This window comes from Lithobates pipiens, unplaced genomic scaffold (genome assembly GCF_037356315.1).
Source record: "Lithobates pipiens isolate NorthernLeopardFrog02 unplaced genomic scaffold, aLitPip1_a1.2 Scaffold_13, whole genome shotgun sequence".
NCBI classification, from domain to species: domain Eukaryota; kingdom Metazoa; phylum Chordata; class Amphibia; order Anura; family Ranidae; genus Lithobates; species Lithobates pipiens.
The window spans coordinates 513,409,551-513,424,955 of NW_027507718.1; positions in this window are offsets into that span (position 1 = coordinate 513,409,551).

The following is a 15,405-nucleotide window of genomic DNA, read 5'->3' on the forward strand; positions in this document are numbered from 1 at the left end:
GAAAGGGCAGCTCCTGGTACAGGTCAGTGAATTAGGGTAGAAATTCAGGGGAAGTAAATGTATCCGTCATGATAAATGATATGATGCCTGCAAGACAGAACACAAGACAAACCATAATGTCTGGCTTAACCCATAAGCTGGTCCCAATATAGGCCTCAATCTAAGCAGTATAGGGCACTACCCACTTATGCCCCAATTTCCACTTGTACCTTCGTTTTATGCCTCCTTTCTTGTTGTTCCTCCACTCCAAGATCGTACCTACGGTCATTCCATCGATCATGGGTTCTCAGTGCATCATGACGCTGGGGCGTGACCATCTCTCTTCTGCATGCGACACACACGGTGGAACATTCGGGAGGGACAACATGGCGGATTCGGCGTATTACAGCCAGCCCCGCGGTGGTGGAGCTCATAGGAGGCACAAAGCAACCCTCATGAGCAAGGGTGAGATGGTGGAGATGGTGCGCATGCTAAAGAAGCACAATTACAACTGTAAGCTGCACAATTACGAAAGGCCCAACAGCCAAAAGGACCTAATTTTGGAGAAGGTCATCGTCATTTTGCAGTGCGAAATTTCGTTGTGGAACGATCAAAGGACCAAATCCAAAAACGATGGTCTGATCTCAAACATCGTGAACAAAACCAGATGGAGTACATACATCAGATCATAAAAAAAGTAAGCAATATTTGGATCTAAACTATATGAATATGTGTAAATTACAGTAGGTTCTTTCTCCAAGTAGCTCTAGAGAAATCTATATAAGCTTTTCTAAAATCTTTGTATGACTTGGTATTCCAAAGATGAAGGTAAATAAAAAGCATATAGGAACATTCTTATTTGGTCATGTTTTTGGACATTCCTTTTTTTTTTTTGTGGAAATTATTGTTTTTTCTTCTTTCAACAAGGAGGCATCAAAAAAGGAGACTTCAGCCAAAAAAAAATAGAATTTTTTTTTCTTTAAGTGTATTGTGTTCGGACACAGTGCACTATGGGAAGCACCACATCAATGCAATCACGAGATTGCAGACGAGGTTCTTCATTTGCAGTCTTTTGACCTGCTTTGTGGCGCATTCCAAAGCACCAAACAGCTTCCAAAGAGCTTTGTTCTTCTAGTTAACTGCAGTGGTTACTTCCGGTTTTCATATGCTAGTGGTGAACCAGAAGTGATGCCGGCAGCTCCGTGGAACACACGGCCTGAGCGGAGCTGCCTGTAAGGTAAGTAAGACTCACTCAGTCAGCACTCAGCATGCTGTATGTAAAACAAAAATTACCTCAATATATTAGACATGTGCGCCGTCAATAAATTTGTTTTGTTCCGCTCTGCTTCGTATTAGCCGTTAATTCTTATTTCGTAATTCGTGTCTGAAAGTCAATGTGGATTCGTAACGAAATACGAACTTTTTGTAACAATTCTGAACGTTCGTTATGATGAATTTAAAAAGCTGTCTCAATATGGCAGTCGTCAACTCATTATGCTCATTATGAGGGGATCTCACCATTCCTGTGCTGTGCTGACTTCCTGGGTTTGTACCCCTGCTTTGCTCATTATGGAGGCTCCCACCATCCCTGTGCTGTTTTTAACTTCATCATAACGAATAATCGTAATTATTATGACAATAATAAAACGATATTAATGAACATTCTTATTTTGTCCGATTCTGAATCTCCCCTCGACTACCAGTACAGTCTCCCACTCCCATAATAAAAAAGGTAATTTTCCCAACCCTCACTCAGCAGAAGAAAACCTCTGATTGGTCAACAAAACACCAGTCACGTTTTCGTTGTAACGGAATTTGGATCTGAAATTCATCAATGAAATTTTGTATTTTGTATACAGTTCAGAAGCATAGAAATTAGTATATTTCGGATGCTTCCGAATGTACGAACTTTCGTAAATTCTTACGAATTTTCGATTCGTACGAAACTAACTGCACATGTCTACAATATATCTGCCTCTCACTGAGGACTGTACTTTACCAAAGTATAATGATCTTTTTTTAAATATCCCTGGCAGACTGGCAACAAAATGTATAGCTCTGGTTGTTTGGACAGGTGTTCTAAGGGCAATGCTGTGGGCTTTTCCAACAAGTTCCCAGTCAGACTGAGGCTGCATTTGATGGCGCACAGTGGGAGCATTTGATGGGGCACAGTGAGGCTGCATTTGATGGGGAACAGTGAGGCTGCATTTGATGGAACACAGTGAGGCTGCATTTGATAGGGCACAGTAAGGCTGCATTTGATGGGGCACAGTGAGGCTGCATTTGATGGGGCACAGTAAGGCTGCATTTGATGGGGCACAGTGAGGCTGCATTTGATGGGGCACAGTAAGGCTGCATTTGATGGGGCACAGTGAGGCTGCATTTGATGGAACACAGTGAGGCTGCATTTGATGGGGCACAGTGAGGCTGCATTTGATGGAACACAGTGAGGCTGCATTTGATGGGGAACAGTGAGGCTGCATTTGATGGGGCACAGTAAGGCTGCATTTGATGGGGCACAGTGAGGCTGCATTTAATGGGGCACAGGGAGGCTGTATTTGATGGGGTGCAGTGAGGCTGCATTTGATGGGGTACAGTGAGGCTGAATTTGATGGGCAAAGTGGCTGCATATGATGGGCACAGTGGCTGCATTCAATTCTGCACAGTGGCTGCATTCGATGGAGTACAGTAGCTGCATAAGATGGGCACAGTGGCTGCATGAGATGGGCACAGTAACTGTATTTGATGGGGCACAGTGGCAGCATTTGATGGCACAGTGGGAGCATTTGATATGGCACAGTGGCTGCATGTGATGGGCACAGTGACTGCGTTTGATGGGAACAGTGCCTGCGTTTAATGGCACAATGGCGGCAATTGAGTGTCACAGTGGCTGTGTTTGATGGCACAGTGGCTGTATTTAATGGTACAGTGGTGGCAATTGATGAGCACAGTGGCTGTGTTTGATGGCACAGAGGCTGCGTTTGATGGCACAGTGGCTGCGTTTGAAGGCACAATGGCTGCGACTGATTGTACAGTGAGGCTGCAATTGATGGGTTTTTTTCAGTGTAATCATCCCCTTAATAATTTTTACTCTGCTTACTAGGTTATGATCTTCCACGATGTACTATTGGCAGAATGAGTGCAGATATGTTGTATTGTTTGAAGGACCTGGAGCAAATCAAGGAGGCTGCCACGCTTATATTTTAGTGTTAGGACCACAGATACCAGGGTGTCGTGACGTGGCTCTGTGACTCACGCATGCGTTTGTAAATGCGTGCGGACTAAACCCCTGTTTTTAAAGCATACTGTTAGACAATCCAATCATGAAACAGGTATAAGGATCCTTATGTAGCTCAGCAGTCATATGGGTAAAAAGAAATAACATCGCTCATTGCGCAGATAACTTAAAAAACATTGACCAGTTTATTGTTGAAAAAATTCACATTTTTGTTGATTCATAAAAGCAAACAGCTGAAGCATCCAGCGCTTCAGTAACAATCGCTGCAGTGTAGTCTGTCCGCGTCCCACGTCAAGCCAAGCTCCGCCCAATGTTTCGTCACTCAAAGTGCATCATCAGGGGCGTGGTGCAATAAACTGGTCAATGTTTGGGTGTGGTGTTGGAGTGTGGCATGACCAGGGTAGTCTAAAGGCCCCCCACTATTACCTGTTGCCCATATACTCCAACCTCCACCCCCCCCCCCATGTTATTCCATAAGTAAGAGACCACACCTTGCTTTGGAGTAAAAATGGCCACAACAGCCTTTATTACAAACCTCAAAAATACTCCAACCAAAAATATATAAATATATATCTCCATAAATATATATATATAACCGAAAGAATGTACAATATAAAATATACTTATAAACATAAACATATAACCAATAACACACATCTGGTAACGAAATAGCATCTAGCTAACATGCCCGGTCTGGTGATCTCTGACGGTGACCCATAACTTTACCAACCCAACAAGTCACTGCGGTACCCACTTCCCACTTCTCCAGGCCTCCAGCTGTGACCGCTCGGAGACAACCTCCGCAGTGACAACCATACCGGTATTCCCTCCAACGTTCAGGAATACACCGGAGGGACCCATCTTAGCAATGGGCCCCCCACCCCATATCAGATGACTTCTGCTTTTTACCGCCAACCGTCAAAGACCACCAGACACACACCGCCAGCATCCAACTCCGACTCCACAGCTGTCATGACATGCGATCCACGGCACCTGCAAGACAAAACACACAACAACCAAAAACACCCAACTGAAAAAGTAGGGAGGGAGGGTGGGACAACTGCCTCCTCTCTGGTTCCCCTCCGACGGACTGACTCAAAGCTCCGCCCCCTCCACCTTTTATGCCGCTCCGCCCCCCTCCAGCAACGGACTCTCCCGGCTCCTCCTCCCAGCTTCTGCAACCAAATTAACCCCCTGCTGCCCTTATCCAGCCCTGTCATGCCCGGTCCTCCGTTATACTCCTTCCAGTCGTTGCACTCCGGGCCTCACTTGACCAGGGTAGTCTAAAGGCCCCCCACTATTACCTGTTGCCCATATACTCCAACCTCCACCCCCCCCCCCCCCATGTTATTCCATAAGTAAGAGACTACACCTTGCTTTGGAGTAAAAATGGCCACAACAGCCTTTATTACAAACCTCAAAAATACTCCAACCAAAAATATATAAATATATATCTCCATAAATATATATATATATATAACCGAAAGAATGTACAATATAAAATATACTTATAAACATAAACATATAACCAATAACACACATCTGGTAACGAAATAGCATCTAGCTAACATGCCCGGTCTGGTGATCTCTGACGGTGACCCATAACTTTACCAACCCAACAAGTCACTGCGGTACCCACTTCCCACTTCTCCAGGCCTCCAGCTGTGACCGCTCGGAGACAACCTCCGCAGTGACAACCATACCGGTATTCCCTCCAACGTTCAGGAATACACCGGAGGGACCCATCTTAGCAATGGGCCCCCCACCCCATATCAGATGACTTCTGCTTTTTACCGCCAACCGTCAAAGACCACCAGACACACACCGCCACAGCCCACAAGGGTGACTACCTTACCCTTGCGGGCCACCGCACACCCGCAACGCCCTTCGGATGCCCTCCTGCAGACCCAAGGACCACAAATCAATCCCCACATCCGACAAATGCACTCCATCCCGCCTAAGGTACATACCCACATTGCACTCCAATTCCCGGTGGCGAACCACAATCCCGCCCTGACTGGCCACGAATCGCCCAATAACCTTGTTGACCCGAATACGGGTCTTCTGGATGCTCGACACCGAACGAGCCCACCGCCACGCCGTCCGCGCCACGATGTCCGACCACACCAGTACCGTACCCGGAAAGCGGGAACGCAGCCGCAGAAAATCGGACTTGATATCCGCGAGCAAGTCCCGGATCTTCACGACCCCCAGGTCATTCCCCCCCCGCGTGAATCACCAGCACCGCCGGGGGACCCCCCCCGAGACACATGTCTCTCAATCTCCGCCACCAAACTACCCCAGCGCAGCCCAGGGACGCCCAACCACCGCAAACACGCCTCCCCCCTGGAAATCCCCAGTTGCCTGCCCTCCGGACGCTGATCTCCTCTCCTGGCCCCCCAACACACATAGGAGTGGCCCACGATCCAGACGAGGCGAGCTGGACCTCCATCTGAAAGAAAAAACAACAACGTAAAAGCACCCCAACCCCAGGCCCCAGCGTCACCCCAGCGAAATGAACACCACCTCAACCACCCAAATAACCCACCAGTAAAAAACCCCCAGGGAAAGGAACAAAACATCGAGCATAACACAAATTCACACACAGTAACAGACAGATATGAAAACAGAACCATACCCTCAACCCCAGCACAGGTAGTGCAGGAAAATCACCAACAGAGTCCCGTGCACGTCCTACGCTGGATTGGAAACCCCCTTTTTTTTTTTTTTTTTGTATTAAAGAGCCCATAACACCACAATTAAAGTAAAACCAAGTGTGGCCTGACGTAAGAACGAAAACGCCGCGACTCCCACCTTCCAATCCTGCGAACCGCAGCCTCATCCAGACCGCACCGGGCCGCCTCCGTGGCCGCCCCGATCCGGAACGAATGGGATGCAAACTCCTTCCCATCCAGGCCCACCGCCCGTAAACACTTACGAAAAACCGAAACAAACTGGTATCTCGACAAGAAGGACCCCTCCGCGTGACACAGGAACGGACCCTCCCCCCCACCACGGACAGCGCGAAAATCCCGCACCGCCGACACCGGGCACACCCCGGATCCTGGTAAAGCAAACAGCGACACCAGCACCCCTCTGCCCAGCTGATCCGTCTTGGACCTGCGCAGCCAGAGGCCCACCCTGTCCGCCCCTAAGCGAACCTCCCCGTCAAACAACCCCCCGGCCACGTGCTTGGACGGGCTAACCAGCTCCCCGACGCGAAAAGCCCCATAGAACGCCAAGGAAAAAGCAGCCCGAAACAATCGCACCTCATACTCCGAAGAACACACCCCCCCCAACTGAGCACAGATCGCCTGCAAAATAGCAAACGTCACTGGCCTCCTCGTATCCTGAACCCTGCAGCGCCTGCGATAACCCTTCAACGCCTGACGCACCCAAAAATCCTTCGTCCAGTCCTCCACCCGCAACAGCTTAAACAAAAAGGCCAAACCCGCCAACTTCCGACCGATCGCAGACACAGACGCCCCACACTCCATATTCCGAGCCACAAAATAGATCACCAACAACCGCCACTCAGCAACCCGATCGACCACCCCCGCCTCCCGAACCAGACCAGACCATTCCGACCAAACCTTAGAATAGGCCAACCAGGTGGGCCCACTCACTGACCGCCGAATCCATCCGGCAGCGACTCCAAGGGCAGCTTCCAGATCCACTCCGGGCAAGGTGCCCCGTTCGCCTCTGCGCCCGGCGCCAGCTCCCGGAACCGGTCCCACTGAAAACGAGACAGGGAGTCAGCCAATTCGTTTTCCACGCCCGGGATATGAACAGCATAAACAAAAACATTAAGCTGTAAACAACGCAGGACCAACCGCCGCATTAAACGAATCACAGGAGGGGAAGAAGCCGACACCCGGTTCACCACCTGCACCACCCCCATGTTGTCGCAATTAATGCGCAACTTCAGATTCCGACACTCCTCCCCCCACAGCTCCATGGCCAACACGATCGGAAACAGTTCCAACAGGACCAGGTTGCCCAGGAACCCCGCCTTCTGCCAAGCCTCCGGCCAAGGCTCCGCACTCCACCGTCCCCGGAAAAACGCCCCGTAACCCGAGGAACCCGCCGTGTCCGTAACCAAATCCAAATCAAAGTTACTGACCGGGCCCGCCATCCACATAGCCCGGCCATTGTAAGAGGCCAAAAACTCGTGCCAGACACGCAAATCCTCCCGGTGCTCACCCCCCAGCCGTACGAAGTGAGTAGGAACGCTGACCCCCGCTGTCGCCGCCGACAGCCGCCGGCAAAATATCCTCCCCATGGGAATAATTCTGCAGGCGAAATTCAGTTTACCCAAGAGCGACTGCAAGGTCCGCAACTGGACCTTCCGCCGACCCTGAATCTCCCGAATCTCCCGCTGCAAATCCAACAGCTTGGCCTCTGGCAGCCGACACTCCATAGCCTGTGAATCAATCACGATCCCCAGGAAACTCAGCTCAGACGTCGGACCCTCCGTCTTATCAGCCGCCAGGGGAACCCCAAACCTGCCCGCGATGTGCTGCAACGTGGACAACAAAATCGCACACACAGCGGAGGCAGGGGGGCCCACGCAGAGAAAATCATCCAAATAATGAATGACCGACTCCAAACCCGCCGTATCCCGCACCACCCATTCCAAAAAGGAGCTAAACGTTTCAAAGTACGCACAGGATATCGAACAACCCATCGACAGGCACATGTCGACAAAATACTCGTCGCGCCAGCAGCATCCCAACAGCCGAAAGCTATCAGGATGAACCGGAAGCAGCCGAAAAGCCGACTCCACATCGGCCTTGGCCATCAGTGCCCCACGCCCACCCACCGGACAGCGGCGTCAAACGACGTATAAGAAACAGTGCACACCTCAGGGTCGATGAAATCATTCACCGAGCCCCCCTTCGGAAAGGACAGGTGATGAATGAGCCGAAACTTCCCCGGCTCCTTCTTGGGGACCACCCCCAACGGGGAAACCACCAAGTCGGGCCATGGCTTGTCCGCAAGCGGCCCCCACATGCGCCCCAACTCCACCTCCTTCCGCAGCTTTTCGCCCACCACCCCCGGACGCTCCAACGCCGACTTCAAATTCCTGGCAACCCGCGGTACCCCCGGCAACGAGCACGGAATCGGAAAACCATCCCGAAACCCCGCCTCCAACAACCGAGCCGCCGCCCTATCCGGATACCTACTTAGAAAAGGGAGCATCCTTGCCAGCATCACCGGCGTCCTCCCTCTTCTGAGCGGCATCCCCGGCCCGCTTCCCTTTACGGAAACAACGGGACAACGCGTGGGCCCCACCGCAACCGGAACACTCGTGCTTGAACTTGCACGTGCCCCCGAACTTGCAGGCACCTTCATTATATTGCCAGCAAACCCCCCACTTTTTTCCGGCCGACAGTCCCGAGGTAGGCGCACTCCCGGCCCCCCCCTGAAAAAACGGAGGCGCAGCCCTCGCCGAAGACATCAGCCTCATCCAAAGGCTGATGTCCTTATGGTCCCAACGCAGTTCCGGCCGCACCGCCTTGCGCTGCCGAAACTGCTCGTCGTACCGGAGCCACGCCACCCCCCCATATGCCCGATGGGCCTCACCGATCGCATCCATGTAACAGAAAAGCACCGAACAATGCTCGGGGCTTTTCTCGCCGATGACACTCGCCAAGATGGCAAACGCCTGAAGCCAGTTGGAGAACGTGCGCGGAATCAGCCGATACCGCCGCTTCTCCTCGTCCTCCTTCTTGGAATCGTCGGGCTTGACCCTATCCAAGTTAAACTTCTCCAACGGGAGAAGGGAGAAAATCTCCACAAACTCCCCCTTCCAAATTTTTTCCCGGACCTCCTGCTTCAAATGAGCCCCCAGCGGGCCCTCAAAACACACGTAAACCTCACACCGCGCCGCGTCGGCCAACCGCACGATGTCCTCACGCACAATCGCATCCTTCTTCCCTCCGTCCGCAGCCACCACTGGCCCCGACGCGGGCGCCACAGGGGCCGCCGTGGGAGCAGCCACGGCGGCCCCCAGGGCCGTCTCCGGCACCCCCGCCGGGGGAGCCACCCACGGGGCCACAGGCGGTGGGGCCTGTCCCCGGTCGAAGCGACCAACCAACGCCCGCAGCCCATCCATCAGATCCCGCAAGGCCCCGGCAGAGTCCCCCCCCCGGCACCCCCCCACCCGAGACGCCCGCCCCCCCGGCTCCCCCCCCCACCGGCGGCACTGGCCACCCTGTGCCCGCCTGTACCCCCCCCAACAAGCCCTGCAATGCATGCGACAATGACAACGCATCAGGGGACTCACCTGGCGGCCCCGGGGCATTCATCACCGCCGGGCCGGCGACAGCACCGCTAGGATCCGGCAATTCATCATCTTCCGAGACTTCCCCTTCCGAGCGATCATCTGGCCCCCACGTAGGCGGTGGTGTAAGCCCCCCGGGGGAAGAGACCCCGGAGGCCGACGGTGCAACCCGCAGGGGAGCAGCCACACGCACGGCCGATCCATCCACAGCAGTCTGGCGATGTGAACCAGCCCTGCCAGCCCTACGTGCAGCAGACCCCTGGGCGCTTCCTGATCCACGCTGAGCAGAGCATCCCGCAGGCGATCCACGTACCTGCCCGGGCCCTGCGACATCTCCCCCGTCCCGAGCAGCCGTAGCCAAAGCTGAGCCACCCCGAGACACCCTCCCCCCCTCTGCAGAGCGTCCACCAGCACCAAGGAGTCCACCCCCCCCGAAGGCAGGATGGCCGCCCTCCCCCCCTCTGCAGAGCGTCCAGCAGTCCCCACAGCATCAACCCCCCCGGCAGGCAGGATGGCCGCCCTACCCCCTTCAGCAGAGCGTCCAGAAGCCACAACCACATCACCCCCCCCGCAGGCAAGATGGCCGCCCGCCGTCCACGAGGCCCGCCCGCCCCTCCCCCCCTCCGGGTACGCGGCGTGAAGGCCGCTCAGCACCCCCCACAGTCCCCTGAGACCTCTTCGCCGGCGGAAGAGAACGATCCTCCCCGGGGCTACGAACCATACGAGGCGGCCGAGGGTCAGGTCCGGGAGAAAAACGCGCCGGAGGCCTAGACCTCCGCGCGCGCTGCAGCATCTCACCCCTTCGATCGTCCCCTACGTTCGATCCGACCGCTCCCGCCAGTCCACCGATCCGCGCCCGCAGCCAGTCCGGTCCACGCTCCTCCGCCTGACGCCGCAGCTCCGCAAGTAGACGATCCACTTCCGACATGTTCCGAGGAGCAGCGACAACTGCCTCCTCTCTGGTTCCCCTCCGACGGACTGACTCAAAGCTCCGCCCCCTCCACCTTTTATGCCGCTCCGCCCCCCTCCAGCAACGGACTCTCCCGGCTCCTCCTCCCAGCTTCTGCAACCAAATTAACCCCCTGCTGCCCTTATCCAGCCCTGTCATGCCCGGTCCTCCGTTATACTCCTTCCAGTCGTTGCACTCCGGGCCTCACTCAATAAACTGGCACAATAAACTGGTCAATGTTTTTTAAGTTATCTGCGCAATGAGCGATGTTATGTCTTTTTACCCATATGGCTGCTGAGCTACATAAGGATCCTTATACCCGGTTCATGATTGGAAAGATCTTGCTCCAGAGTATTGTTTGGGAGGATTTGTAGAGCAGAGGGGTGTCTTTACATGTGCATTATCATTGCACTGAGGGTAAGGGTCTGTCGTGTTGGGTGATGGTGATGGGACCCTTACTATCTTTATTTCTGCTGGATGAGGTGGAGGGAGATCAGCTGTTGATTCCTTGAACTCTTTCTTACTTTTCTGGACTTTCATGCATTATTTATGTATTAATACATGTTAATGAATTTTATGTGCGCCACATTTTTTCTTCTTTATACTGTGTATATTGTTTCCAGCCATATAGTGTGAGCTGCCATTTACGTTTTTCTTTTTCATTTAGCGCAACAATCTTTATTTATACACTGTATATACTTCATATACTTCACTTTATAATATTTATATATATATATATATATATATATATATATATATATATATATATATATATGTAGGAAGGCCAGTATGGTGGCCTAAATTTATGGGAGGAGCCCGGAGGGTATTTAACCAGTCCGCTCGCCTGTGGTCTTTGTCGATTTCCGGTGCGCGGCACGACGTCACTAGGGCGACTCTTCGAAACTCGTTAGCGTCCGTGAGTTATCGCTTCGTAGTTGTTCGAGGTCCTCGTTCCCGTTCGCAATTCACGTACTAACGCGTCGATTCGGCTGACGCAGGTAGGGTTTTTCGGTTGACTTGTCATTTCATACATTATAAATGTCTCGTCACTAAACCTCGATATCAAACTTACGAGTTAGTCGTAAAACCCTACACACAGCCGCGACGTCTGTCTACTACTCGTAACGTTATCATACTAAACATTTCTTTTGCGTTCGTGTACCTCACACCGACGCAAAGACACAGCTTCGTTTAGGCGTGTCTCACTGTTTTTTGCTCCACAGACTAATCAATGTTTTCTCGTGGATTTGATGGACACCGGTCAGTGCCATGTCAAGGCCGAACCATGTCAACCATTTCAAACCATTTCAGATCATTTCAAATCATTTCACTCTCACCTACCGCGCTCCGATTCGAATCCAGTCGCATCCACAATGCACCGATTCGTCCCGGTGTGCCCCAGTTGCTTTTCGGCCTCATTTCAGTACATGCTCCAGAGTCCCATTTGTCGAGTCACCGACTCATGCCTCTGTCATGGTAAATCATTTCACTGTCACGTATTACGTTCCAATACGAATCCAGTCGCATCTACGATGCACCAATTCGTCTCGGCGTGCCCCAGGTATTTTTCGGCCTCATTTCAGTACATGCTCCAGAGTCCCGTTCGTTGTCAGTCGCAGGTTGCAGCGCACCGATTTGTGCCTCTGTCATGGGAAATCATTTCACTGTCACGTATCACGTTCCGATACGAATCCAGTCGCATCTACAATGCACCAATTCGTCCCGGCGTGCCCCAGGTATTTTTCGGCCTCATTTCAGTACATGCTCCAGAGTCCCGTTCGTTGTCAGTCGCAATCGCGGCACGACCGATTCGGGCCTCTGTCATGGCAAACTTTTGTCACTCATTTCACTGTCATTTACCGCGCTCCGATTCGATATCTAGTCGCATCCGTGATGCACCGATTCGTTTCGATGTGCCCCAGTTGGTTACGGCCTCATTTCAGTACATGCTCCAGAGTCCCGTTCGTTGTCAGTCGCAATCGCGGCACGACCGATTCGGGCCTCTGTCATGGCAAACTTTTGTCACTCATTTCACTGTCATTTACCGCTCTCCGATTCGAATCTAGTCGCATCCGTGATGCACCGATTCGTTTCGATGTGCCCCAGTTGGTTACGGCCTCATTTCAGTACATGCTCCAGAGTCCCGTTCGTTGTCAGTCGCAATCGCGGCACGACCGATTCGGGTCTCTGTCATGGCAAACTTTTGTCACTCATTTCACTGTCACTTACCGCGCTCCGATTCGAATCTAGTCGCATCCGCGATGCACCGATTCGTTTCGATGTGCCCCAGTTGGTTACGGCCTCATTTCAGTACATGCTCCAGAGTCAGGATTCATTATCAGTTGCAGGTTTCGGTTCTCTGATTCATGACTCTGTCATGGGAAATCATTTTCACTGTCACGTATCACGCTCCGATATGAATCCAGTCGCATCGTGCACTAATTCGTCTCGGCGCGCCCCAGGTATTTCAGCCACGTTTCAGTACATGCTTCAGAGCATGCACGATTAACGGATAGTCGCAACAGCGACATGATCGATTTGTGCCTCTGTCATGGCAATCAAAATAATTTCACCGCAACGTACCGCGCTCCGTTTTCGAATCCAGTTGCATACATGTACCGATTCGTTACGGTGTGCCCCAGTGCTTTAGCCTCATTTCAGTGCATGTTCCAGAGTCCGGTTCATCATCAGTCACAGTCACGGCACGACCGGCTTATGCCTCTGTCATAACAGGTTTTTTCATTAAATTGACCGTCATATTTCGTGCCCCGATTCGAGTCGGTCGCATCTGACATGCACCGATTCGTTCCGGCGTGCTCCAGTTGTTTTCATTCGTACGACCGATTCATATCGGATTCATTCCATACACATCCAAGAAACAACTCTTCTTGCAAATCGCTGCTAGCACGCACCTAAGCATACACTCCCTGCAATCATTGCTAACATATCCCCAGGCACAGACTTCTGGCAATCGTTGCAAGCACGCATTCAAGCATGGACGTCTTGCAGTCGTTACAAGTACGCATTCAAGCGTAGACTTCTTGCAATCCTTGCAAAACACGCATCCAAGCATAGACTTCTTGCAATCGTTGCAAGCACGCATCCAAGCACAGACTTCTTGCAAATCGTTGCAAGCACGCATTTAAGCATGGACGTCTTGCTGTCGTTGCAAGTACGCATTCAAGGGTAGACTTCTTGCAACAGTTGCAAGCTCGCATTGAAGCATGGACGCCTTGCAGTCGTTGCAAGTACGCATACAAGCGTAGACTTCTTGCAATCATTGCAAACACGCATCCAAGCGTAGACTTCTTGCAATCGTTGCAAGCACGCATCCAAGCATAGACTTCTTGCAAATCATTGCAAGCACGCATTTGAGCATAGACTTCTTGCAATCGTTGCAAGCACGCAGTCAAGCATGGACGTCTTGCAGTCGGTGCAAGTACGCATACAAGCGTAGACTTCTTGCAATCGTTGCAAACACGCATCCAAGCGTAGACTTCTTGCAATTGTTGCGAACACGCATCCAAGCGTAGACTTCTTGCAGTCATTGCAAGCACGCATCCAAGCGTAGACTTCTTGCAAGCATTGCAAGCACGCATCGAAACATAGACTTCTTGCAATCGTTGCAAGCACGCATTCAAGTGTAGACTTCTTGCAATCGTTGCAAGCACGTATTCAAGCATGGACGTCTTACAGTCGTTGCAAGTACGCATACAAACGTAGACTTCTTGCAATCGTTGCAAACACGCATCCAAGCGTAGACTTTTTGCAATCGTTGCAAGCTCCAATCCAAGCATAGACTCCTTGCAAATCGTTGCAAGCACGCATTAAGCATAGACTTCTTGCAATCGTTGCAAGCACGCATTCAAGCATGGACGTCTTGCAGTAGTTGCAAGCACACATTCAGGCATAGACCTCTTGCAATCATTGCAAGCACGCATTTGAGCATAAGACCTCTTGCAATCATTGCAAGCAGATGTCCAGGCACAAACTTGTTGCAATCATTGCTAGCAGGCAGTTCTGGCTGGCTCAATAGATTGCTCTAGGAAAAGCCTGGATACTTTCCTAAATGTACATTATATAACGGGGTACTTATATTTATAGGTAAAGTTGATCCAGGGAAAATCCGATTGCCTCTCGAGGGATCAGGAAGGAATTTTTTCCCCTGCTGTAGCAAATTGGGCTATGCTCTGCTGGGGTTTTTGCCTTCCTCTGGATCAGCTGTGGGTGTAGAATTGGGTGTGTCGGGTTGTGCGATATTTTATTTGTTTGATTTGTGGTTAGGACTGGATGGACTTCTGTCTTTTCCGACCTGGCTACCCATGCATCCTACCATAACTCCTTGCAATCGTTGCAGGCACGCATCCTACCATAACTCCTTGCAATCGTTGCAGGCACGCATCCTGGCATAACTCCTTGCAATCGTTGCAGGCACGCATCCTGGCATAACTTCTTGCGATCGTTGCAGGCACGCGTCCTAGCATAACATCTTGCAATCATGGCAAGCACGCATCTTGGCATAACATCTTGCAATCGTTGCAAGCACGCATCCAAACACACGTTCAAGCACAACTCCTGCAGTCTTTGCAAAGCTCATGCGGTAACACGAATTCCTCAGAGTCACCGCGAACACATCTCCAGTGACAAACTCCCGTGCAACTGTCGCAAGCACACGTTTAAACACAACTTTTGCAATCATGCCAAGGCTCGCGACTTAGCATAACCTCTTGCAATCATTCTTGTGCTTGCACATTCTCAGTGGCACACAAACTGGCTACACGTCGTTTTCAGCAGCACTTAATTGGCCACTTGTCCCCTGTGGCTTTTCTTACAAGCCACTCACCGTTTCCTATCTGTCTGTCTCTCCCTTAGGACAGTTGAGTTCAACTTCCGTCCTGCACCAGGATCGTGTTGACACACGCAACTGGCTTCTTCCTGTAACACGCTCAGGCT